Source organism: Anguilla rostrata, chromosome 7 (genome assembly GCF_018555375.3).
Source record: "Anguilla rostrata isolate EN2019 chromosome 7, ASM1855537v3, whole genome shotgun sequence".
NCBI lineage: Eukaryota > Metazoa > Chordata > Actinopteri > Anguilliformes > Anguillidae > Anguilla > Anguilla rostrata.
The window spans coordinates 51,220,548-51,246,464 of NC_057939.1; the positions used below are offsets into that span (position 1 = coordinate 51,220,548).

The 25,917-nt window shown below is 39.7% G+C and overlaps 1 long non-coding RNA gene across 3 annotated transcripts; it reads left to right on the top strand.

Annotated features, from left to right (window-relative positions):
• LOC135259967 (uncharacterized) lies at window positions 1-25,882 on the top strand. Of its 3 annotated transcripts, none has more exons than XR_010331439.1 (3): window positions 1-889; window positions 19,096-19,246; window positions 25,044-25,882. It is a non-coding gene; the product is annotated as an uncharacterized LOC135259967 (long non-coding RNA). The 3 variants fall into 3 exon arrangements; XR_010331440.1 differs by having other exon boundaries at window positions 19,096-19,238; XR_010331441.1 differs by lacking the exon at window positions 19,096-19,246 and adding an exon at window positions 23,381-23,550.
• Window positions 25,883-25,917: the final 35 nt, after the last annotated feature.

Sequence of the window (25,917 nt, forward strand, 5' to 3'; positions counted from 1 at the left end):
AGCTCAATCTGCTGGAGATAATTTGTTTGCTTTGCAATTATTTTCCATCACTGGAGACAAATTGATTCACTGGGCAAAACTGACGATCACTGCGAGGCAGTTGGCTTCCTGAAGAGCAGGAAACCGGCAAGCTCGCGCCGTTTCTTTCGCACGCGGGCTCTTGAACCAGCACTGTTCATGTATGAGTTGTTCACGATCAGCTGATTGGGGGGGAAAAATCTATATGGCATTAACTACTATGAGACTGCAGTATATTTGGTGTTTGGTTTTTCTGTCTGCCTGGGTTGTAATTTCAATGTCCCCAGTCAATCCCTTTAATCTTGTTTTTATTGTATTTTTTTACAAGGTTAATGCATGCATGATTGATTGATTGATTGACTGCTTGATAGACTTGATCCCTTGTGGGATATACACAGTGTTTCTAAACACCAGAATACAGATTCTACACATTGTTCCTGGACACTTTAAACATTGTTCGTTTAAAAAATAAAAAGCGAAAAACATTTCCCAACACCGTGTGGAATTCGGTTTCAGTTTCATCTGATAAAGAAAGTCACGCCAACTTATTCGGTTTAAATGATCCAGTTTTTTTTTTTCAGTTCAATTACAGCTGACTGGACTAATACTAAAGGTAAACTTAACACAGCACACGGTGGTCAAAGTTCAAATTTAAGGGCTTAGGTTTTGCTCTGTAGGTGTGAGAGTGAACGTTATGCGCATAGGTCACGTTTCAAAGTCTGGAAGGATCTTGCTCCGAGCCGCATGGCTAACTCTCCCCCGCTGTCCATGTGAGAGGAGGTCCGAGGTCACCAATTACTTGGGAAGGCTGAGAAAGCTGTATGAAGCCGCTCTCAGCTGCCATCCAGCATTAGCGTCAAGCAGCTTGCAGGTAGGCGGTTGCTAGAAATGCTTCATCTCAGCTCACTGACTCGGCTCCGTTTACTCTTTTAGCGGCGAGAATATGCCGCTCCCTCTGCTTCCCAATGCCGCGTCTACTTTATGTCCAGTTGCGTGAACTTGGAAACGCTCTCGGTATAGCAGTGCTAATGCAGGTTATATAACATTCGAACTGTGTTCGTTTCTTTGTTTTTGTTTTGTTTTGGCGAATTTGCAAGTAGAACTCGCAGAATTGGTGGAACCTTTCAGAATCCGGAAAAGCTGGTGCATTATGGTAACAACCACACTCTAAACAGGGCAGCATCTGTTCAGTGGTTCACTTTGTTGCACAATAAGATCAAGTGCTTTCCGTATTTTGACTGAAGTGAACGGTCTGTTCTAAGTTTAATTGATTTAGGATTGCAAAATGCCAACTTCATACAAGCATGTTTTCAAAGAAATTATGCACTAATCTTAAACAGAAGATGGACACAGAATTTAACGTCGGAAAAGCTGATAAGTTCAGCTTGTAATATTTATCATATTTAGAAATATGCAGTGTATGTTTGTTAAAGGCTGTTTTGATACATTTATTGCATCGAATCCTAAGTGACAAAAAAAAAACAGCATTCTCTTCATTTCCTACCACTTCGCCAAAACCATATGAAAGCATATGGGTGCATAGTTTAGCTCACATAGTTTAATTTAAGCTTTATCCGTCACAAAAGACCTTCCTCGTTGGATTTACCAGAGTTGTGCAGAAGTTGCGCGGCAGATTAACTTTTTTTTATGAGACTCACAAGGCCGATTCAGCGTGCTCAGCCAAACCAACATAATTGCAAAAACAGCATTTGATTTTCTAATAATGGTTCAGTGTCATCTCCAATTCAGTCTGCTCGTTCAGTGCCAGCAATTACCGGACTGTACATGTGCAGACAACTGCTTCAGCGGCCAATAATCAGCCACTTTCATTGTTGCGGACCTTGAGCAAACTTGGGCAAATCCTTCAGGCAAAATTAATGAGGCAGCCCATGCATGGTTCCATACAAAACCCGAAGATCATTGTTGTCAAAAAACTCCTCAGATATAACAAAGCCGGTCCAACTAGGTTAAGGTAATGCCTCTTTTATTTAAATACGGGGGTCCTGGACACAAAGGGAAAATATATGGCAAAAATACTGCCGCTATAGTTTATGAAAGTCATTTCCTTCAAATCCACATCGGAAATTACGCACTTCAAGATCACAATGGCCGTCAGGGAAGCTTACTGAATTTCTCTGATTTTCTCGTTGCGTACGTATTGTTTTATTCGATTTACAGTCCCAGGAGCGTGACGGTCCCAGGTCATGGAAGAGAAAGAGATTATCCTTAAGGCCTGACCCTGAAACTAATTTAGCCGCTAAATCCTTTATAGGGACGGTTTCAACAGCCAAGGTTTGTTTACATTTTGCTCTGTTTCCACTTGTTTTGATTCCCTTTTAAACGCTTTCTTTCCCCCTTTAGTTTTGGATCAAAAGAACCTCCTGGCAAGTATTCTTTCTGCATCAGAGATAAAAATTGACAGGAACGACAATCCAGTCCCATTTAGTCAGTCAAATTCCAGCACACTTCAGACGTTCTGAAAGGAAAAGTGTGCTCCATGCACCAGTGATTCATTTTAATGACAGAGCCATGTGTTTTGCAGTTTAGTCTTGCAGTTAAAACTTATTATTTATATTTTTTTCAAACTGCTGCTTGAAAAAGTGTATGCATTAAATCATCAAGATATGATCGTATTAGAATTGGTTTCAAGATCTGCCTAAGAGTCTAATTTTACCACACTCCTAGAACAAACGCTCATAAAATTATAAAATTGTATTAATAGAGTAGGAACTAATGATGAACACCAACAAAGTTCAATTAGTTGTTTTTCTTTAGTGTCTATATGCACTTAATTTACATGATTGATAACTTATTATAGATTAATAGTGCACACCTCTTAATGGTCAGTTTTACTGGTTGTACCTTTTCATTGGCATTTTTTGCCCATTTTTACAGTTTCTAGGGTAGTTGTCAGGCCAGAAAGGGCTGCCCACGCATCACAAGCTTGCACACCGCAGCCCAGCCTCCGGGCGAGCGACACCGCAACTCAAAGTGGAACTCACTTTCTCACTTTCCCTGCGCAGAGAACAGATAAGTGGTGTGCTGGAATGCCGTTTGTGTCCACAAAGGCCACTCTCCCTCCACTTGGATTACTCTGTGATCTTTCACTCTCTCTTTCTCTCTCTCTCTCTCTCTCTCTCTCCTGCATTGTGTCCGTTATTTCTGTGTGTGTGTGTGCCTGTGTGTGTGTGTGTTTAGTCTTTGGTCAGCCAAAGGCTGCACACACTCCTTCTGTTAGACACTCACTTCATTCACTTTGTTACCCACAGACTTTCAGTCCTCAGTAATCACACTTTTCTCTTCTGTTATTCTTCTTGGTTTTCTTTTGTGAACACCTCTGGAAAGCACTGGTGTATTTTGAAGAAGGACAACCGAATAACTAAATGAATGCCTGAATTGATTCATCCGTTCAAAATGCTGTGATATTTTTCACCATTTTTTCCCGACCTTTGATTATTGACTCAATCCATACAATTGTGCTGCCTGTTCAGCATTTACGTGAGATGTTCAAGGTAGTTACCATTATACTACTGAATTTAACCCCTACCTCAGATCTTATAGCCCTTTTCTATAGAGGGGTAAATACATAATTTTTGATTTCATGACCAAGCTTAAATATATTAGCCTCTAACTTGTTTAGATTTGGAAATGTTTATACTTTTAATCATGATGTAATGAAAGAACAAATATTGTCAACGTATTACACCAAATACAACAGCATGCCATTTCTAATGACAAAATAATAGATACTATTTTATTAACAAACAAAATTCACCGCTCACATTGGCACTCGGAACACATGCTGTTGATTAATATATCACATTACAGCCTCTATACAACACCATAACGGTGCAATGGGGTTGTTTAAATTATTATTATGAGCTTGACAAGGGTTTCGTATTGTGGAAATACCCGACTTTTAACATTTTTGTTCATATTAACCACAGCAGCCCAATTTAATTTGAAAACATGTTTATATAAAGAATGAACAGTAACGCGATAGTGCTGGAATTTGTAGCACTTTGAAGAGTATTAATGATTTGGCTGCTGATAAATGCCTTGCGAACAGATCGGGGAGAAGAATGCAGACAAATGAACAGCATCCAGTGAACTCATGTTGTGATACAGAGATGGTTTTGTCTACCCAAAGACCCTATGGCAAGGATTATTTAAAAAAAAAAAAAAAACTATTTCTCCCAAGTAGATACCTGCGTTCCAAGAGTTTGGTTTCAGCAAAAATGGCTGACATCATTTGTAGAGAAACCCATGTTGAAAAATGGGGCATTGTGTTCCCCTCTTTCAGAAAGCATAAAAGCAAGAACCGTCAAACAGAAGGTTCTGGAAGCCTCGGGCGAGACCGACTCCGCGATCGGGTTTCGGGGGGTGAAGCAGCAGTCTGTGGAGCTGGGTCTGAAACGACCTGTTTGAGCGTCTGCTTCACTCAGGCCGATATCGTGAAATCAAAGGGTTTTGTGATAGCCTTTTTCTGCTTCATTGCGGTCATTGATGATAACCTCAGATATCAAACAACTGGAGACCTCCTTGCTGAACTTAAAAAAAAGTGAAAATTCTAGCTGTCCTGAATGTAGAAATCTCTGCCAGGCTGCATACTGCAGTGTGTTTAGTTTTGTTTTGCTTATTTTCTGAGGTCTGCCAACTTGTTTATTTGAGACTGGAGGTGGGGATTACATCTCTGTGGTGTGTTACCAACTACCTCTCAATTAATCTCTTCCCGAAAACTACAGTGTACTACATAACCTTTCAACAAAGGAACGATGCACAAGGTAGTCTGGAGATTTAACACAAACAAGAATTGGAATGTGTAAAGCAACAAAGTGCATTCAATATTATTAATAAATTAAAGGCTTTTGCATGATTCAGTTCTGGGAGTGAACGATTTGGGCCCTCTTTTTATGGTGTTATATATATATTTCATCCTTAATTTTTTTCAGTGGGTGCACTAAGTGTGTGTGAACAGGGACTGAATCAATAATCTGATGGTGTGGAATAGCAAAATTTCACAACACAGTAGTGTTTTGATAGTCTTAACCAGGGATCTCAAACTCCTCTTTACAAAAATATAATTTACTGAAATACATTATATTACTGTGATATTGTGACACTTCAGAATATGTGAGGAAATGTGCAAACTATTATCACTTTCAGATGCAGCAATACATATATACTTTTAATATTTTGCAGTATATTCCATTTTTATAAGGACTCTGGTCGGACTCTAGTATCTCCATCTTATGGTTTCTCTTCAGTCACCGTCCAATTTAGGCCCTGGAAATAAAGTTAGGATTCTTTAACCTGATAATTGCTAGTAATTACGTGCAGTAAACGCGGAAATGCTTTGTAAATGCAGCCTCGATTGTACCTTACCCCAAGTACATTTGGATACGCTAACCATGTGCCTGATTGCTGATTTTTCACCATTCTGCAACTCTGCGTTTCGATTGTGATTACAGTGGTTGACAGGCACAGATGAAGGAATGCATTGAAAGGGTAAAATGTCGTATAGGACAAGGTTAAAACACTTGGAGCTTGGGTCTTGTCCTCTGCATTCATTTGCATAGGTCACCCATAGTTCTCTCTGTTGAATTGTTAATTAGTGGATGCCCAAAAGCAATTGTAGTCCAGTGCACATAAACAAAAATAACCACAGAGAGGCTGTGGCAACCTCGTATTTAAATATAATACTTGTAAATTAGTGTGGCTACTGAATAAACTACACTAATGAATAGAGATACAGACGGTAAAATCATAATTAGATGATTTACTTGGGTGAAACAAATCCATGTATTTCATTATAAAAATTGGGAATTGTACAGTTATTTTCGGCCTGCTGAGGCTAACAGAACAATATGATATGTTGGCATTAGAGTAACCTGAATACATTTTAGCCCATCGCTTAATCTAATGTGCATATCGGGACTATTTTAAGAGCATCATGGGGCATTGTTACCAGACAGAGTATTTTAATCCTATGTAGCACAGCAGCTGTATAGACAAACTAACCCTTTGGAGAGTACGTTTTTGTAATTTCTTTTTTCAGAATTCTAAATCAGTGTTCTAGAACTCCATTGCTTTCAATAACCGGTAATGATTGTTGCATCAGCATTAGAATGTTCATTAGAGGGTGGTCAAAATTTAAGCCAGCTAATTGTACATTTGGCCAAGCAATTGCCATTTAAACAGGCCATATGGCCAAGTAAATTCTTGTGTAGAAAATAAATACATAAATAGCAATTAAATACATATTAAGTTGAATTTCACTCTGAGGCATTACCACAAAATGCTGTGCAGTCTGTGTTTTTAAAAAAATCCTTTTGGACTTTGCAATATTTAGTGAAGTAAATCTAAATTCAATTAGATACGTGCTCAAGGCTAAAGCTGTTCCAGCCGTATGCTGCTTCCAGCATTTCTTATGTTGTTATGTAATGCCTAAAAGTAGTCTGTCCATAACTTAAAATACTTAATGCTTAGTGTTTGCAGTGTAACATATGATGCTCAGAAAACTTTCCACATAAAACAATGTGGTAAAGTAAAAGGAATAATAAGGCATTTTAAATACAATGGAGAAAAAAAATCATTCCATAATAATTATTTGAATAATTATATAATAATTTGCTACCTGGTACCAGGTCTCAACCTCATACTTCCTCTCCTTTCTCATGGCCCTGGACCTGAGTGAGACTGGGCATATGGGCAGAAATGTAGGGGGGGAGGGGGGGGCGGTGTGAGAGAAAGGGTGGGGGCCAGCTTTATTTGACCACTGGTTTAGCAGCTGAGTAGTGCTGCACTGCTCCATTTAAGGAATCAACTGTGGAAGCAGACTGCACACTGCCTCCTGCTGGCAAGTTTGGGAAATGACACAGGCCCAACAGAAGCAACTACATCTAGACTCATTAATAGCATTTATATGCAGATGTATGCGAGCTGTTTAAATTGAACCAACCATCACTCTTAAATCAGCTGCTGATAGATCAGGCCATCAATGTTGTGTTGTAAGCCTTTCACCAGGTTCTGTGTTTAAAAAAAAAAAATGTATTCAGAACCCGTGTTACAAATCTGTGATAAATGTCAATCTGATGACAAGATAACAGGTGACTGTCTCCCAATACCGACTGCTGAGGAATGTCTGCATGGAGCTCAAACTGTACACATCTGTTTATTTGTGTGCGTCTGACGAGAACAATGCACCCTCACTGCACAATGGCACCTCTTCATAATCGGCAGACGGAAAACTTCCAGGCACGTCTTCAGAGTGTATTCTGTTACTGCCAGCACATATTAGGTTCCCTGTTAAGGGTCTGGCGTACCTGGGAATGTGTACACTTTAACTGAACTCATCTCTACTGTCTTTTTTTTTCTTTCTTCTTCTTCTTTGTGTTTGGGTCGTTTACACCCCCGACAGAACATCCAGACGTCTGAGAGTATCATGTTCGGGTATTCTTTCAGATAACACAACATCATTTTTAGACCCTTGTCTACAGATACCTGGTATCTGTTGGCTCGGTTTTGTCATGTGTAGATCTAATAAATAGTGTAGGTCAAATAGATGCCTGTGCCAGAGCTCTCGGCTAACCTAATTTGTGTGTTTGTATTTTCTAAAAAACAAATTTAAAAATATGCATGGGTGAACTGATCAGGCATTTTCTGTTAGCATTGTTATTCTACTAGTGGTTATGAGGACTTGAGGAAAGTGTGTGTGTGTTTGTGTGTGTGTGTGCATGTTTGTGTGTGTGTATGTGTGTGTGCGTATGTGCGTGTGTCCGTGTGTGTGTGTGTCGCGTGTATGTCTGTGTGTGTATGTGTGCATGTGCGTGTGTGTGCGTGTTTGTGAGTGTGTTTTAATTGTGTGAACATGATTTTTATTTGGTTAAATTCAGTGTGAAAGTGAGCAGTGTTAGCTTTGGGCCTGTGTGAGGGAGGGACTGTGTCTCCAGCATGACAGTCTGGAACTGTGACCCTGTGTGAAAAGGCTCAGTTTGCCCGAATTTCCTCCAGGGTGAAGCGCTGCCATCTGTGCCCAGAAAGGCAGCAAGCCACCGCCGAATCTGCTAGCAGCGCTTAAATAGTCACAGGACTCGCTGCGGTGTCTCCTCATCTCTAAATGAAATGTATAAAGGGACTAGTATATGAATCTACAGACGCAAAGCCAGGTATTCATAGCCATGTATTCATACTGTTCATACAAACGTGACTGAAAATGAGAGAAGCTGATAGCACTATTTCACTATTTCACAACATAACCAACAATTTCATGTTTTTCCTCTTTTCTTTAGACTTATCAGGATAAATAAATGTTTAATTTTGTTCTGTAAATGTGTTCCTGTACTGGCCCCCAGAAGAATTTCCCCTCTGTGTATAGGGAAAAGACTGCAGAGCAATTAAAATGAGCCCACCTTAACAACAGCAGCTTCTTTCATACGCTTGTTTTCTACACAAAGTAGTCCAGGCGTAGAGAAATTAAGGACACAATGAAACATTGGCTGCAATCAAACTGAGTGCCTGCCTTGGTTCTAAATGCAAGTTAGTTTTGTGAGAATCTCAGATGAGCCCTTTAAATATCAGCAAACTGGGAAAAGCCCCAGGGGTTGAAGCCGTGAATACTTCTGCTTCACACACAGCTACTTATAACCGTCATGCAGCTCTATCTGAGCGAACCACTGAACGCACTGATGCCTAGCTTAAGCTTTTTACCCGCGTTGCGTTAACGTAATCTGACAAAACTACTGATTCTCGCTTGATCTTATAATAACACCCCTGGCGGAAGAGAAGCTGCTCTTGCATTTTCTTTGTGGCATGGCTGGATAATTCAATTTGCCACTTAATAGATTGAAATGAAGATGCCCTTTGATTGTATAATTAGTGCCCAGAGGGAGGAGAAACAAAACAAAAAGCAAAAAGAAAAAAAAATGCAGATCGCGTCGATTGCCTCTGAAATGGGTGAAATAGCGGTATGCGATCGCTAACAGAGAGTAACGTGATGGCATTGACTCATACTGTTAACACCACTGCAATCAAGGTGACATCCAGAACTGAGCCAATAGGCAGTCCAGAGGGAAGAGTTGAGCAGAATGTCGACTGTTCTCTAACACACTCAACGGAGAATTGTCCGTGGATAATTTCGCTCTCGCATGATTTCACTAATCCAGCTGGAGCACTAGATCTGAATTAAGCGACGGTACTGTGATCAAGACGCGAGAGGGGAAAAAAACATAAATCTCTTGAGGGTGCATACTTTGTCTGAACGAATTATGCAACTAGACTACCTTCAACCAAATGTGACATCATACTGCTATGTAGCAAGTGGTGTGGTGATAATTGACATAAAATAAGCAAACACTTCATGAAATAAAAGAGCGTTAGCAGCTCAGAGGATGGTGTTTGATAACATCAGTTTCCAGGCAATGGAGTTTTTTCCTGGTTCGGGAAGCGCCTGTTCATACTGTCAGTGAGACTATTAAGGGTTTATGCTGAATCACAAGAATAAGCATGCATTTCTCATTTCTCATTTGACCGTGCATCTCCTGTGTGGTGTGAACTGAACCTACTGTTTGAGCTTAATGTGTCACATGAGCTGTCCTAGCGGGGCAATTTTGAGCTACTGAATTTGAAATGCTTTGAATGTTTTAAATGGGCCCAGCAGAAGATTTTGTAAACCCTTTTCCAATTTCTTATGAGCAGATAGAACATTGCACAGCTACAGCTAGTATGTGCCTTTGGGGGGTGGGGGGGTGCTTCCACTTAAAACAGTTGAGTAGAGTACCACCCACTGTGTAGTGTCTGGCAACGGTGCATGGAAGTTCCAGAATGCATTGCATGGGATGGACCTGTGGGCCTCGTTGAAGGACCTGTGAAGTCACGTTGTCATTCCATTCAGTTTCGTTAGCATCTTCAGAATCATTACTTACATTGGAAACTTTGGATGCTGTATGTCACTAAGATTACAAAAAATATGAAGGTTTTCAATTTGCTGCAAAACAGCCAAGCTGTACCTCTGCACACACTGCAAACACATAGGCTAATTAATATATTTCAGAGGGTCATACAACACAATGTTATTGTGAAACGGCCTGTTTTTAGATGCATTGCAGCTGTGCCGAACGGCAGGCGGATGACCTGCAGCGTTTAAGACAGAATTTGCGCAGATACCGATATGGCGTGCAAAATGTGCACGCTCAGTCTTCGCCGGGCTGCCAGCGCATTAGCCCGAAAATCCGCCGCATATGATCTCTAAGCCCGCATTAGCGGGCTAAAGTGATCCAACCGCTAGGCCGCATTGAGCTAATTATGTGACAATAAACCTCATACAGTGCGAAGCAATTTTGATGCTCTTTAAAGATAGCGGGCGATTTACAAGATAGCGGCTTTGGGGCTTTGAATGGTAGCCACCGTGGGGCTTAGCGTGGCTGCGACTGTCAGACCGGATCAATATATGCTTCCCAGGGTTCCTTTGGCACGGTAATCCTGGGCCTCTGTGAGCTATGACCTCATGGGCTGCCCGAGCGCTTGTTTTTCTAGTCCGTTTTTATAAAAAAAAAAAGAATAACTGCACTTGTGGAAACGACAGGGCCGAGCTGAAGCTAATTAGCTTTAAAAAAAAAGAAAAGAACTGGGGATTTGACCGTGCGTCAAACAAGTTGGTGTGGACCTCTGATGACGCCATATCCCCTTTTCTTCTCAAAAGCTGTTGCTTGACCAGAAGGGTGCTCTTCAAAATGGTTTCCAGGGGTTGTTTTCCGGGGGGAGGAAGGTTTTTACCCTCCTACTTTGAAATATTTACATGTGCGATTATATAAGTGCATTCCCCCAGGTTAAATCACCATGGTAACGACATCTTTTTTTTAAAAAGCTATTTCTCCTCTGAAATACCCCCAATGTGCACAGGCATACCTATAATCTGGAGACACTGCTTCAACGTGCTTTTCCTGTGGTCCCTATGCGTGTTTCCAAAATCTATAATCACATTTTTTCTGGAGCACAAATTCAGGGTAGCCAGTCAAGTCCAGAATACAGTCTTGGCCTTTGTGAAAAAACTTAACTTCAAGAGTACGTTTTTTAAGATGTTTTTTTTTTTTTTTCTTTCTAAATTCTAAGTCAGTGTTCTAGAACTCCTTGCTTTCGGTTACCAGTAGCCTAGTGGTTGTTACACCAGCATTAGAATGTTCCATTATCCGAACATTCTAATTTCATATTTGTGATCTTATAGGGTTAATGAAAGAGTGGCACCTTTGATGAGCCTGGAGCAGCTGATTCCCCAGCACAGCTGCTAACCTGGGCAGGACATTGGACATTGGCAGGGTTCTGCGTGGCATCAGATGCAGCGCCCGCAGATTCCCTTGAGTCTACAGCCCATAGATTACTTCACAGGAACGTGGTGCATTACAGGGCACTAAACCTCAGTACCAGCAGCCACGGCATGAGCTTATGGGAGCTACAGCTCATTTCACATTCCTGTTTGCATGGCTAAAACTGGGGCCTGGCGATTGGTTGGGCCTACAGTTCAACTTAAAATCATGTGCAACCAATGGAATATGTAGGCAGATGCTACTATAGGCATACAAATGGATTTGTCTGAAGTCCTAACATAGCAGAAATTACATAACAAATAGATAAGCATATATCTATAAAGGTACATTTTGGTTGGCTGGTCCCCTGTTTCTTCAACTTGAACATGTTGGAGCAATTAGGGATGCTGTCTAATGTAGCATACTACGTAGGACAGGCTTTAATTTGCACATGATCTACACCAGGGATGTCCAAAGTATTGCAAGCCAAGACCTTTAGTATGGCCAACAGAAAGGGAGGTAATTAAAGAAAAGTGAGAGTGGGTGAGAAAATGATCATGCAAATATTAAGCAAGGCTGTTAGTTTGATTCAGAATGTATGACCTTTTAAAAACAAGTGATGTGCATGAATGAAATCTTGTAATAGCTATGTAATACATGTGCAACTTATTAGCTTTAAGTGCACGGGGCCTTATTGGTCACTTAAGTGTTGAAAAAAACATAATTATACACTTACTTCTGCATCTGGGAATTTTTTATTTTTTTGCCCATTAGTCTCCAAAACTTTGATGAAGTTCTGAGCTCAGTTTGGGGGCACCTGTTCAATACTAACTCATGACCTGTTCAATACTAACTGATGACCAGGAGGGAAATGTGTAATTTCTTGCTTCCAGATCATAAGCATGTGTGGAAGTTTTTTACTCTGCATTTCCCCTACGCGACATGTTTGCTCTGCACCTTACGCCAAGAACTCTCAGGACTACCTAAGTTCATTCTCTCCCAGTGATTTCTCGCCCCTTTCCGAACGTCGAAAGCCCACCCCTCCTGTTTGGGTGGGGGCTAAAAGATGTAGGTTAAGATAACTCGACCTTTCTATCCCCCTCACAAAGAGCTCTTCAGCCCCTTGTCCCCCGAAGCTGGGTGTTGGTGATGGGTGCAGTCGGACACGGCGTGGGGACTGGTACCGTGGTCCCCCGAGTTCGGGGGGGGGGGGGCGGCGCAGGGGGGTCTTACCCTAAATCAGCGGTCGACTCTGCAGTGGAGAGGGCTGTGGTCACGTTTAGTGGCCCAGAGAGAACCTCTTTCCCATTGCGGTAAAGTTCGGCGAGACAAATAAATCTGGAAAAGTTTCACTTCTTTGTTTCTTACTTGTATTTTTTTTTTCCATTACTTAGCAGCATATGGGACAAAGGAAAGTCCAAATGGCAGTAGATGGATAGTAAAGTTGTGGCACTATGGAAATAGTTATTCGTTAGGAGCTTCCATGTTGTCACACCACACTCATTGGTGAATGGTGAGAAATGTAAACTTAGCCAATGGGGTTGGGGAGGGGGGGAGGGGTTTGGGGGGGGGGGGGTGAATTAACACAACACACCGCCTTAGCTTTGTAATCCCGCATATTTCTATGAGAAAGAGACCATGGGCCTTCCAGCTGATTTCATAGATCCAATTTAGTGCTAATCTTGCATTATCTTACCTAGAATAACATGAGGTAATCCTGGAATTGTCCAAATCAACCGTGAAATTGATTAATCTCCTCGAGTATTGGGAGGTCACTGCCACAAAATGGCTTCGACCTGATTTTAGTCAGCAAATCCTCTTGGATTCTTTCATACAAACTGTGTTTAAACGCATTTGGAGAAAAGTGCAAACAATAACAATACAAAGTCTTTATGACAGGTTGTATTAAGGGCATTAGATTTCCTAGAGTGTCACTGGGAGGGTAAAAATAAAGCCGGGTAGAAAGAATTCTTGCGCATGTCATAAATCTGAACAAAACAACTTAACTTTGCGAGATATCTGCTATTACATAAGCACCGGGCATCACAGGAGGTATGAATAAATCAAATAGTATAGTGGGACTGGACTGAGGTTTTTGCAAAGTGTGACTGAGTTTTTCAGTAAGTGCTCCACGGTCACTTACGCCTCAGTCTATGCTAAAAAGCTTCGCATTAAAAATGTAAAATTAGCATTTTAAGTAGAACACATTTCTGTTCTGTGCTCTGAGGTACTGAAGCTCATGCATGCATATAATATGCATTTGGTCATCCCCATGGCAACGTAGATTGAATGGAAAAGTATGTGAAAAACAGATCAGATTGTATTTATTTTTAATTCGGGCGAGCTTTTTTTCAAAGGGTAAGTCACACCAAAACCCTGGTCATCTTTTTTTCCGGAAGAGAATGGAAAATAGGGTTTGCTTCTGGCTTCTCCTGTGTATTAATCTGGCAATATATTAATATAGGAAATAAATAAGACATGCCTAAATGGGTGCAGAGATCACAGAGATGGTCAGTAATTTGATCAATATTTATCTTTGAAGAAAACCAGCAACATAAAACAAAAAATATGTAATTATCAGTTAAAAAAACAGAAAGAAATTGGGGGGGAAACTGGCTAATTATTTCCTGCTCCATTCAAAGACAATTCTGGGACACAGAAAACAGCAGCCCGTTAAGCACAAAGTTGTAGAAGATAGGAAAGGACTTTTAAGGATGACAAAATATTTTGAAGTTATTAATATATTCCATTTCCAAAATGTGATTGTTAACACACCCATACAGAATATATTTACAGGAACATATGTGCTTAACTTTTATTTTAATTAATGTACATTTATGCATGTTCATTTATAGTCAGACGTAGTGGTTTACTAACAGTCTTATATACATTGAACTCACTGCTTATCTAAGTTATGCTTCATATCACTGAAGGGGCTTCTGAAAATGACCTTGCTGACCATTTAACATATTTTTCCAAATAAAGTAATTTCAGGAGATAGCCAGGCAATGACATGATAATGAATATAGAATCATCTGTGTTCCGTCATCGGATCTGCAAGGATTATAACTCCAGGTGAATCAAATTGAGCTTGCGGACTTGTACTGGCAGATATGTTGTTCTGCAATTGAATTGTTTTATTTCCTACATGATCCTCCTCCTCGTTATACTATTTAGATATACAGTAAATATGAATAAACAGAAAACACACTATGAATTATATTTTCCATATCTTATTTTTTCTTTTTCAATATTGTCTTTCAGAAGACATCAAGTAACAACAGATGGTCAGATCCAAGGCGATATGCAGACATGGTTTTGTAATTCTCTGCGAGGTTAAAATAGAATCGTCCCATATCTGAGCACATGAAAATAATTGGATTCAAATCTGCCTAGGGCTGTCCCACCAAACAGGCAGTGTTTATGACAGCTAAAGCTTGTTGAGGAACCGTTGTCCATTTTTAAAATAAAAATATGAAACATGACAATGAAAAAGTCATATGTGAACAGAGTATTCGCAATTAATGTCGCCAAGGGACAACGCATTTCACTTCCATTGCCTGAAGGAGGAGGAGATGTTTTGAATATTCTATCAGTCCTGACAGATTGTTGCTACTTGCTTAAACTGAATTGCTGGTTTCTTTTAAAACCAAATTGTTGGGATTGCTTCGAGAATATATGTGCCATGTGCAAAAGGCAGCTGACATTTTGAAGCAGCTATTAATGCAAATGGAGGAATTTGTTTAACTGGATTGGCCTCAGAACAAGTTTTAGCTTAGTCACACGTGTATGGTCTAGTGAGCAACATCTGTCTAATTAGCAAGCAAATTCATTACAGGAGCATATTCAGCAAGGACGTGTTTATGGGGAAAAACAAGGCTTGATGCTGTTTGGGACATGTTTAGAGGGAGCGATGGCAATGCATAACCTTTGAACCAAAGCTGAACAAATGATAGAGCAAGAAAAAAAAGCAGATACTGTATTTTTTTTTTTTTTTTTTTTGAAAAGCTGCAAAAAAGTTGGTTGCCATCATATATGCAAATACAGAAAGTATACAAGATCACGTTGCTTGTACAGTCATGAGCATTTTGAGTAAAAAGTTCAAAAATCCCTCTGACAAACACATGCAATATGTCCTATTCTTCTAGATTTTGGGGATAGAAAAAATAGACTGAATGTGTTTGCCCATTTTCACTTATTTAATTTCAGTAATAAAGCACTCCAACCACAGATTTAAACCTAGATTCACTGTATGGGGCAAAGACAAACAGAGTGGTTGTGTGATACCAGCTTATGGAGATACCCATATGTTTTTGGCTACAGTGTAGTGTAATGGTTATAGAACTGGACTTATAGCCTAAAGTCTATATGGGTGTGATTTCTCATTGGGGCCCTGCCAAGGTGCTAAACCTTAATTTTTTGGGTAACCATCCAGGTATATAAATGACTTGTGTGTAAAAATGCAATCTGTGCCAGTCTGTCTGAATGACAGCATATGCTGAAAGGTAATACTGTTGTTTTTATCTATACTGCTTCCAGCATCAGGACTTGCTTTATGGCTCCATAATAAATTGCGGAGGGGAATTCACCATTTTGAATTCCAGTCTTTAATGGCAACTCTGATGAATTTTCCATTTTGTCTAACACATGATATTGTGTTTGGGCGGCGAACCGGTTCAAGCACACTGCGCAATGCTGAGGCTGGTCCTGTTATGTTACTGCGGCAGCACAAATACTTATTTTGCCAACATTTTCCAGCATCGAAGAAAGGCCCATCAGCTGAGGGTGAACAGGGTCTCTTACAGCATGTCCTGCATTTCTGTCAAGAGTTAGAAACCGATACGACTCACAGCAACAATGAGCGGTAGTGTCCCTGCTGAGTGTGGCTAGGAGTGGTGAAACCTGGTTATCTACATGCATTAAACATGGATTTCTACATTCATTTTGTTGTGTTTCCTCGCAGGTTTGTACCTGGAGGCGGCTTTGGCCGAACCAGAGACAATGATACTCTATATTTCTCTGATTTTTCCTTGTGAAGAGGAAGTCAGCCACTCAAATGACCTCCTAAACAGCCGATTTCAACATACAGTGATGGTACAGTTAAACTGGTGGTGTGAGTTGGGGGGGGAGGGGGGGGAAGCTAGTTTTGAGTGGTGTCCAGTGACGCCAAGGCTCAAACACTGAAATGTTTTATTCTTGGTATGTACAGACTCCGTGTAGCTTATGCCATGTCTGGGTAATTGGCAACAGTATCAGGTTTTAAATCACACTTTTAAAATCTCTATCCTTGCTAAAACATATGTATTCATTGACTATAATCCTGGAGGAAATTCCATAACTTGGTTCTTTCTCTTTTATTTATTTATTTATTTATTTATTTTGTCAAAAGCCATGCTGGATGCTGTTAACATTTGTCCTTAACTTTGACTAACAAATAAATAAAAATAAAATTTTGATGATTGTTGTACTCCCAAACGCAATCACCATAGTCTAATATAATTTCTGAGATAATTTAGTCTGGTGTAAATAAAATTCAAAATGCATTAATAAATGTCTTCATTAACAAATCAATAAAAGGGACATTCATATAATTTTACAAAAGTTTACTGAATTCTCTCATTTAAATAAAAGAAAACTAAATAACAATAATTTCAATATGAGATAACTCAACAAAAAAAGAATCTGATCCATTTGTCTCTTATAAGAGGTTTCTTGTATGATTTTTATTTGCTGTTAATTGTGTCGGTAAGTTGTAAGCATTCTATCGGTAGGTTACAGCCACCTTAGTATACATAGGCAAAAGCACATCCAGCATTCTGTGGCAGGCGTTCTTATCCATGACTGTAAAACAGTTCCTTGCAGCCTTGTAATCAACAACAGAAAACACATTTTAGCACAGTAACAATTGAGAGAATAGCTGCTTCAAACTGCTGATTCAAAGGAATGATGAAAGAAGCATTTGAAGCTATTCGTACTTCCCAGCCTTAAATACAGATACAACAAACCGCAATACAGTGAACATAATTATGAAAACATACAACTGAGAATTATATTTAAGAATTTGTGGTTTAAAAGTTGTCTTTTGTCATGGTCAACGATACTTTTTCAGTTATTAAATTGTATTATGTCATAGAAGTATAAAATGAATACATTAATACTACTGCCTTTGTGCTTAACTTCAGTCCGCACTTTCCTGATCATCAGTTTTTTTCCAGGGAACAAGGCTGTACTTAAGATCACATGTATAAAAACACAATATGAACAAAGTGATAAACATACAATTTTATGCAGCTATATGAAATTATTAATGGGATCACTGAGTCATTATTCAAGTGCAGTGATGGAAAGATAGTTGTTATTGAAAAGGTGACTTCATTAGGAAGCTGCATCAGTAACTTGCTCTATACAGGGTTTCAAACATCCTGTGATAGGAATGCTTTGTACTTTATTCTCTATTCTTTTACATATACAGATAGGGACGCTGTACGCCTCAGTCAGACTGAATCAGAATATAAAAAATATGGAAGGTTAAAAAAAATAAGCATTTGCTTTTTTCCATCTTTGTGTGCATGCTTGCATCTGTGTGTGTGCGTGTGTGTGTTTGCCTGTGCATGTGTTAAAGAAAGGATGTGTATGTGTGTAAGGGCTATGGAATTAGAAGCTCTAGCTACAGTATGCATTTCCATTGTAACAAAATATACTGCCTTGTTTTACAAAAGCCTGATAATGATTTAGCGCAAAACATGTGAATTGAAAATGGAAACGGTTGTATTCTATACCTTATATATATATATATATATATATATACACACACACACACAAAACCACCACATGTTTCTGGTTTGTTGTGCAGACCATCAGACTAAAGCTGGGAAACCTCTCCCTCTGTCATTACTCACCTCTTCATTATCGTAATAGTTTAACATATGATCTGCCCTTTGTCCAGCTATAGGGCTCAAGTAGCCATAAGCTATATCGTAACACTTCCCCCGCTTTGAACCGTTAACGAAGCGGCATCTGTTTCGATATAAGTTAAACATAGCAGTTGACTTTATTTTCTTCGTTCGGGTCTTAAGAGGTACAGGTATTATAATGGGCGCAAATTAAACACGTTTTTGCCCAAGGAGGGTAAACTTGACACAAACCTTTCGCTTCCTTCCCACGGACCCATCCATCTTGGCTGATTACAAATTCATCACCTTGGATCAATTTGTGCCGTTAAGATCAAAAGGGGGGGCTTATGGGAGCATAGGGCCCTCCATGCTAATTCATTTCATATGGGATGATTTTACCCCTGCTACAACAACATTTGGATTTATAATGCGTGCTATTACAATCTGTTCAACTGACCTCGTTCTATACACATATTTAGTCGTTTTTGTATTAGCCACACAAAAAGTGTTAATAAAATATGGGATTTATTGTGTGTATTCATATCAGTGTCTATTGTAGACTGTGATGCACAAGTTGTATACCTCAAAATTCATGAACATGTGAACTCATTGATGATCTTTGTGCAGCTACTGTAGAGGGCTAATATCTGACAAATATTTCGTATTCGTTTAACTGAAAAAAACAATAATGATAATATATATAAATATTGTAGCTGTTCCCTCCGGGGGGGGAGGAACCTGCTTTTTAAATATTAATATAAACTTTATTGCTAATGACAAGTCGGGGAAGACCTTGCATTCATCAGTGCCACAGCCTTGGGTCAAACTGTGGCTCTTCAAAGGAAGTCACCCTTTCAGTAAATTACAGCTAATTTTCACTGCAGGCAACAGTCTGAGGAGACGTCGCTGGCCCGGCTCTCCCGTGGGCCTCGCCGGCGCTGACGGTGGTCAGTCCCAAAAGCCGAACTCGGAAGGGGAACATTCCCGAAAGTGGTGCTTTGAAGACAACAATTCTGTGAATGAGGAGGTACTTGGGTACGTGGGGGCCGTCGGTGGTCTGTTAGGCGACAAAATAGTAATTTGCGAGTTATCGAGGCCTGCTTAACAAACAGCGAGCTAGAATGCCGAAAAAAAATCCCGATGACCCACCTAAGACTTCTATCTACGAAAATGTGAATTTGATGGCATTGCATTCTCCAACACATTACAGCCGTGAAGGAGAGTGAAGGATTAGAAAATACAAACTTGTGTAGACCTTGAAATCACTACACACAAAATTCAGAGGGGCCATTTCCCTCAAAAGTTTCCATTTACTTGATGCAGCAATGGTCAAGTCTCAATAATATTGCTTAATGAAAACTAGTATTTTATGCAAGTTGCTAAAACTGAAAAAAAGCGTATAACTTTTAAAAAACGCTTACTCACAAATATACAAAAATGCTCTTTTTTTATCCATGTTAAAATAATTGAACAGAACTTACAAAAAGTTGTTTTTTTTTCATAATCGATAACATTATAGTACCAGGCAACATGAAACCATGGTTTTCAAAGATGAAAAAAGGTATTCTAGCTTAGAAATCATGTCAATCTTAATGCTTTAGTGACTAAAAAGCAGAGTAGTCTTTTTTTTTTTTTGTTAAATCCCCTTGGCGTTTAATGAATATGTCAGATTAAGCTACTATGACCAGCACTGGGCCTCAGCGAACGCAACATCTTAGAAGCCGTATCCTATGACTGCCAGCGCTTGGGCACCGTGGCTTAAAATCAGTCACAGATTGGCACGGAGAAGGGTAGGCTCGAGAACCAATGGCAACAGAGGAAGGGGATGCATTCCATTTGAAAGTCAACACCCAGGACGTCTAGCCTTTGGCCCGCCGGCTTTGATCACGCGCGCGTTTCGGTGAACGCTGGCGGTAATGTGTCCGTCCTAGCGGCTCGGGCGTTCTCACGGGGAGCTGGCCTCTGGCCATTAGCGCCGTTTCAAAGCGCTGATACTCATCTGATATCTTCTGCAATCGATAAAAGGGAGAATTGAGATTCACGGTCGAGCGATGGCGGTTTGAGCTGTTAATGTGTTCCGCTGTAATAGGCAAACTGTACCTTTATTAATTTCTTTTGCCTTTTGTTCTATGTGCCCTCTCGACGTGAATATTGTGTGTGTGTGTGTGTGCATTTGGGTGTGTGAGTGTGTGCACTTGTGTGTATGTGCATTTGTGTAAATGGGGTGTGTGTGTGTGTATGTATGTGTGTGTGTGTGTGTGCAATATGTGCCACAATGTGATGTTTTAAAGTTGCCATTCCAAGCTTTTGTGCTCTCTAACATTTAAAATAAAAAGTTAAAAAAAGACAAAGCTGGGAAGTAAACCAGGAAGAGCTCTCCAAGTCGCTGTTGAGGCTTAACATTGAAGTGCGTTCTTCAAATGTAAAAGTGTATTTTCTTCAAGTACAAAAATAACATGATGACAGACTGCAGTTTTGAGAAATAAGAAGAAGGAGAAGAAGAGGGTATAGGCATTTCAGACCAGTGTGCTAGAGTCTGGAGTTGAGTCGTGGGCCTACAGGTATAAGTGTGGAAAACACTTAAAAGCACTTAAATGCAGCACCCTGACAAGACCTTCTGTGGCCGTGGGGCTCTGTAAGAAGAGCTGAAACTCATCCAGCAATGGCTGCTGCGCTTCCTGCTCGTAAAGGTCAACTCACATTCGTTCACTTTTTAATTCCTCACCATTTAATGTACAGTATCCTCGCCAACCCTGATCGCGAGCAACATTACCTGTTCGAACTTAGGCCCCGCTTCCCTGGGTAGACCTGCTCCTGTCACAATGCTGTCTAGACGGGAAATCTGATCGGTGCTATAGATATGGCATATGTCATTTTATTGTTAAATCTCAGGGATTACAGCATGAGATAGCTGTCATGTGTATGTCACATGCAGGTTAATGCAGAAAAACAAATTCTTTCAAAAGTTTTTGTGCTAATTTTAAAAGCTTGGTCGTTGTCCCTGACCTATTCCCTAGTCAACCAATCGAAAGGGATTCCATTTACTTGTACCACGGAAAAATTATGTAAATTATCTAACAATGAAAACACAAACAATGTATGTCAACAGGAGCCAGCTGAAATGCACAGCTGAAGATAATACTGCTGGGGACGGAGGGGGTGAGCGTTAATGTTTGAAGAATTTCAACAGTTAAGCTAGCGTGCTCTTATTATTTCTTGATTGCGATTTGTGTCCGTGTCTCCTGTTTATCCCCTTCTGAGAGACCCGGTATTGAATATCCCAGATCGGGAAGAGCTGATAACGGGAATCTCGCTTTCATCCTTCATCACTTCCAATGAAAAATTCCAACATAATTATTTGAATGCCCTGCAGAGATTTCCGTTTCTTGCAATACTCAGGTGATGGGGGTTGGATTACCTATACCTGCCCAAAGCCATTTTGGTTCAGTCCCTGGTAGTCTACTTCATTACGAAAATTATTATAAATACTAAGAAATGTTATAGAATTACTGAACAGTTTTGATTACTTAAAAGACAAGCGTCCTCTTGGCATGAAATGGGATCAGTCAATTTGTTGAAGACACTAACACCAATGATAACAATGTTATTTTAAGTTGTGAGGACCACCTGTTTAAAATGACAAATATTATTATAATGATAATTTATAATTATGAAACCTGGCTCATTACTGTTTGATTAATGTGAATAAGTGGTACAGCACTGTGCTAAACACAATGAGACAAACATTTAGGGAAACTGTACTTGTGATGTGTGCTTGTGTTATTTTGGTATTAACATGTGTCCATTCAGAGAAAGTCAAACGGGCATAGAAATGCCACATTGTTGGCAAAATGCAATTATGGGGAGTTATGAAGAATGGAAATATTTCTTGCATTGGAAAGGCATATAATGTGGCTTCAATTGAAGTGAAAAGGAGATAGCCCTGTCTTCGAAGAAAGAAGACTAAAGATGCATTGTACGGTCTTATCTAAATCTGCACCATCTGTCATATTATCCTGTTCAAAAGAGGGAGGGCAATTTCAGAAGAGGCCTTCAAACAAAGAAACTTGCTATCCTGAATAAAATACAACTGCCACTTTGAAACAACCACTTTAACATCTGTCTTAATCGATGTGTGTCTTGAGCTGATGGAGAGAACTGAGGCACAAAAAAATTGTAGGAATCTGATTTTTTAAAAACAGATCAGCAAAAAGGTATGATGAATGACGAGAATGTGTATAGAATGTGTATAGATTTACATTTATTATCCAATTTAGGAAAGTAGTCAAGTATAAGAGAAACAAGCTTTTAAAAAGTAAGGCTATTTCTAAAGTATAATAATACCCCGTGCAGTAAGATCCATTTTGAGCAGTTCCGTTGCTTTGCTGTAAAACTGTAATGGTGTAAAGGTCTGAGACACACACAGACAGGGCTCGTCTGAAGTCACCTGAAACCCTATCAGAGAAACTTACGCAATTATGCGCGTTACACTTCCTCAGACAATACATCCTTGTCATTTGATCCATTAAAACATGGCCGCTCGATGTAATTCAAAGCACGTTCGTAAGGATCCCATGTGTAAAGCTCATCTTGGCTAACAAATGTTGACAGGGTCCGGTGTGATTTATTCGCTCGCGGCGAAACGCAGGACAGCCGCAGAAAAATGATGCCCGAATTTAAAGAACGAGAGAGGGGAAAAAATGCTTCTACGGATGTTGACCTTTGCAACTGAAACCTCTAAATTCAGTGCAGGAAAGCACTCGCGTTCTTACACCAGAGAGTTCAGTGGAACACAAGCCCTGATCGCGATTGATGAGCCCTCAGACATGGAAAAGTTTCCTAAACCGCTATTTCCCGATATCTGTTATCAATTATTTGAACTGGAGGGATTTTTAGATGAGCTTTTAAAAAAAGTAATGTGTTCATATTTGTAACACAACCTGTGTAAATTATTTTATAATGGGAATGACAAAAGCAAAAAAAACTGTTTTGCTCTAGCCACTTTTATGCCACTGTTAAAATTTCCAAATGTGCCTTATTGCCAAGATCCGGGGAAATATCCAAAAAATTACTTTTTGCACCACTGAATGCATACTGAAACCAGGAATGCTAGCTGGGTTTTTTCTTTCTTTCTTTCTTTCTTTTTCTTTTGTTGAAAAACATCTGTAGTTCTGCAGTTCGGGGCAAAAGCGTAATCCTGAAAAAACCAGCCAGGCAACAAAAACTGCCAAATAGAAGAATGCAAAGCATATGGACTCATCACACCCCTGTAAGCCCTGGACCTCACACCATTCCACAACACCTTTACCTGCTGGGCTTTGGTGTATGTGCACTGCAAGGTAACGAATGCAAGGGCAGCGTCCGCTGCATCAAGCAACACTTTATTCTTCCTAAAGTCTGTCTTTAGCGTCAGCACACCTTGGTCCAGTGCGTCTCGCACAGAAGCAGTAGAAGCAATTAGCCCATTCAATACGCAATAATTCATAGTCAACCATACAGGCTGTCACTATGAATGATAGGATTCGCCCGCAAACTTGCTCCAGGCAGGAAGCATAGCCTCATTAAAAGTGCATTAAGAAAAAGAAAAAAGAAAAAAAAAACATCCTCGTCTCAGCTTAATATAGTGCCCTTCAGTATTTAATGCATCCCACAGACACTAATTGACTAGAAGACTCCCCTGTCTCCTTGTGAGAAGGTGTCCCGTACATTTAAACTAAGAGTTGTGTAAAACCAGACCCTTCACTCGCAGAATGAAAACTGGAGGTTCGCTATGGGAAGTTCAGCAATTAAGTGATTCCCACTGTAATGGAGCCGACCAGGTCTAAGAGACTACAGAGCTCTTGCTATCTATGTTTGAAGCTTTAAGATGGAGCCACTTCCATTCTGTGTCCAGGGAGGTATAAATTCCCTTTTCTTGTTTTATAACATTCCGATTTTGTCATGGCCAACTAACTATTTCCTGAAAAGAAGACGTTTGTTTAAAAAGATGTTAGCCAGCTATATCGGTTTTGTTTTTTTTTGTTTTTTGTCTTTTAATCCAGTGAGACTGCTAACTGCCATTCAGACCAGAAGAAAGTTTGCTCATGCTAATAGAAAAATATAGGGGTAACAATATGGTATCATCTTGGGCACTATGGATTACATTTATATTTTATGCATAAATTAGGGTTGAATTTCTCTGTTCAAACCCGGTATAGTCGTATTTTGGTGAAACCATAATAAACCCACACAATGTTTATGAGATGTAGAATTATGCAAGCATGCCATACGAGAAAATACAGCACAGTACAAGAAAAACCTCGAAGAAAAACTATTGAGTTGTGAGGTGCAAGTGGTGTCATGTCAAGTCCCTATAGTCATATTTCTGCCTGACAGTGTTCCTCCGCCGGGCTTGTTGAAGGGACTGAGAAACATCCTCATTAATCTTACTCTCAGAGACAAAGGTCACGACCTAATCAAAGATTTGACTCACTCTAGAAAACAGATGAATGTCTGTGATAATTCACTATATATTTTTTATTTTATTTATTTATTTTTTTGCCAAATGACTATGGCCTTTACCCATTTAATTGTGCTTATTCTATGATGCAATGTTTTGAGCCAGTATAGCTACACGAGTCATTGTTGAGATGCTGAATATTGATTTTGAGCACATTTTTCAGTGAATGTACCCATCCTCGTAATTCTGGGAGGTAAAAGATGTATATATATACAGTAGTCTGTAGTGCTGTGTTACACATTCACAATGTCCTTGTTACAAAACAACAAGCAGAATTTTCTCATGCATATCGCCAATGATAGCTTTTGTTTATTTTATTTTTTTTATATCCAGTTTACTGCTGTCTACAAAATAAGCGTTTCCAGCGCGGCTACAGCTTGCTATCTGGCACAGAGACACTCTCTGCTGGGAGAGAGGAAGAACCTGCAGCCTAAAACTGTTCCAGTTAATTCCCAGTGACGTGAGGGGAGCAGACAGGCGAGAGGAACAAGCCCTTGAGTCATGTAAAATGCAAAAGAAATACTACTTCATTGCAGTCTTCAGATTGGCGAGGGCTAACAGAACCTTTAAACCTAACCAAACCAAGCCATTAAAACAGTCGCTAAGCATAATTCTGAATCCGGCTGTGTCTATTTGCCTGTGCTTCATACGTGTACCTCCCTCTCTCTCTCTCTCTCTCTCACTCACTCACTCACTCACTCACACACACACACACACACACACACGCAGCCTTGAAAAATGCCTAGTTGAATTGGATATGTAGACAACAAATAACACTTCTTATAAAGGACATTTGTGACAGAATTCTAAATTTATGGTATATCTTCATCTTAATTTTGTTTATGTGCACCCCATAAAGAGATTTTGTTTGGACATTTTCATTAACAATTGTTCCCCTTTATTCACCATAATTTGGGATCACCTAGTTAGCACATGATTGCTTCCCAAGGTACACAAAATAATAAATAAATAAATAAATAAAAATCAAGCAATTCCATTTGTGGCAAGGCTCATCCATAAACAGTGAAATTCAGCTATGTGAATTAGTACTGTTTGGCGTTCTTTGACATTGATAAACAGAGATTTTTAAAAATGTTTGCAGGCAATCGAACATCAAAATTTTAATGCATTAACTATGGGGAAATATTCGAGCTCATCAGCTCTGCTTATTTACATACCTGGCTCAATCGGCATCAACAAGTGGTAC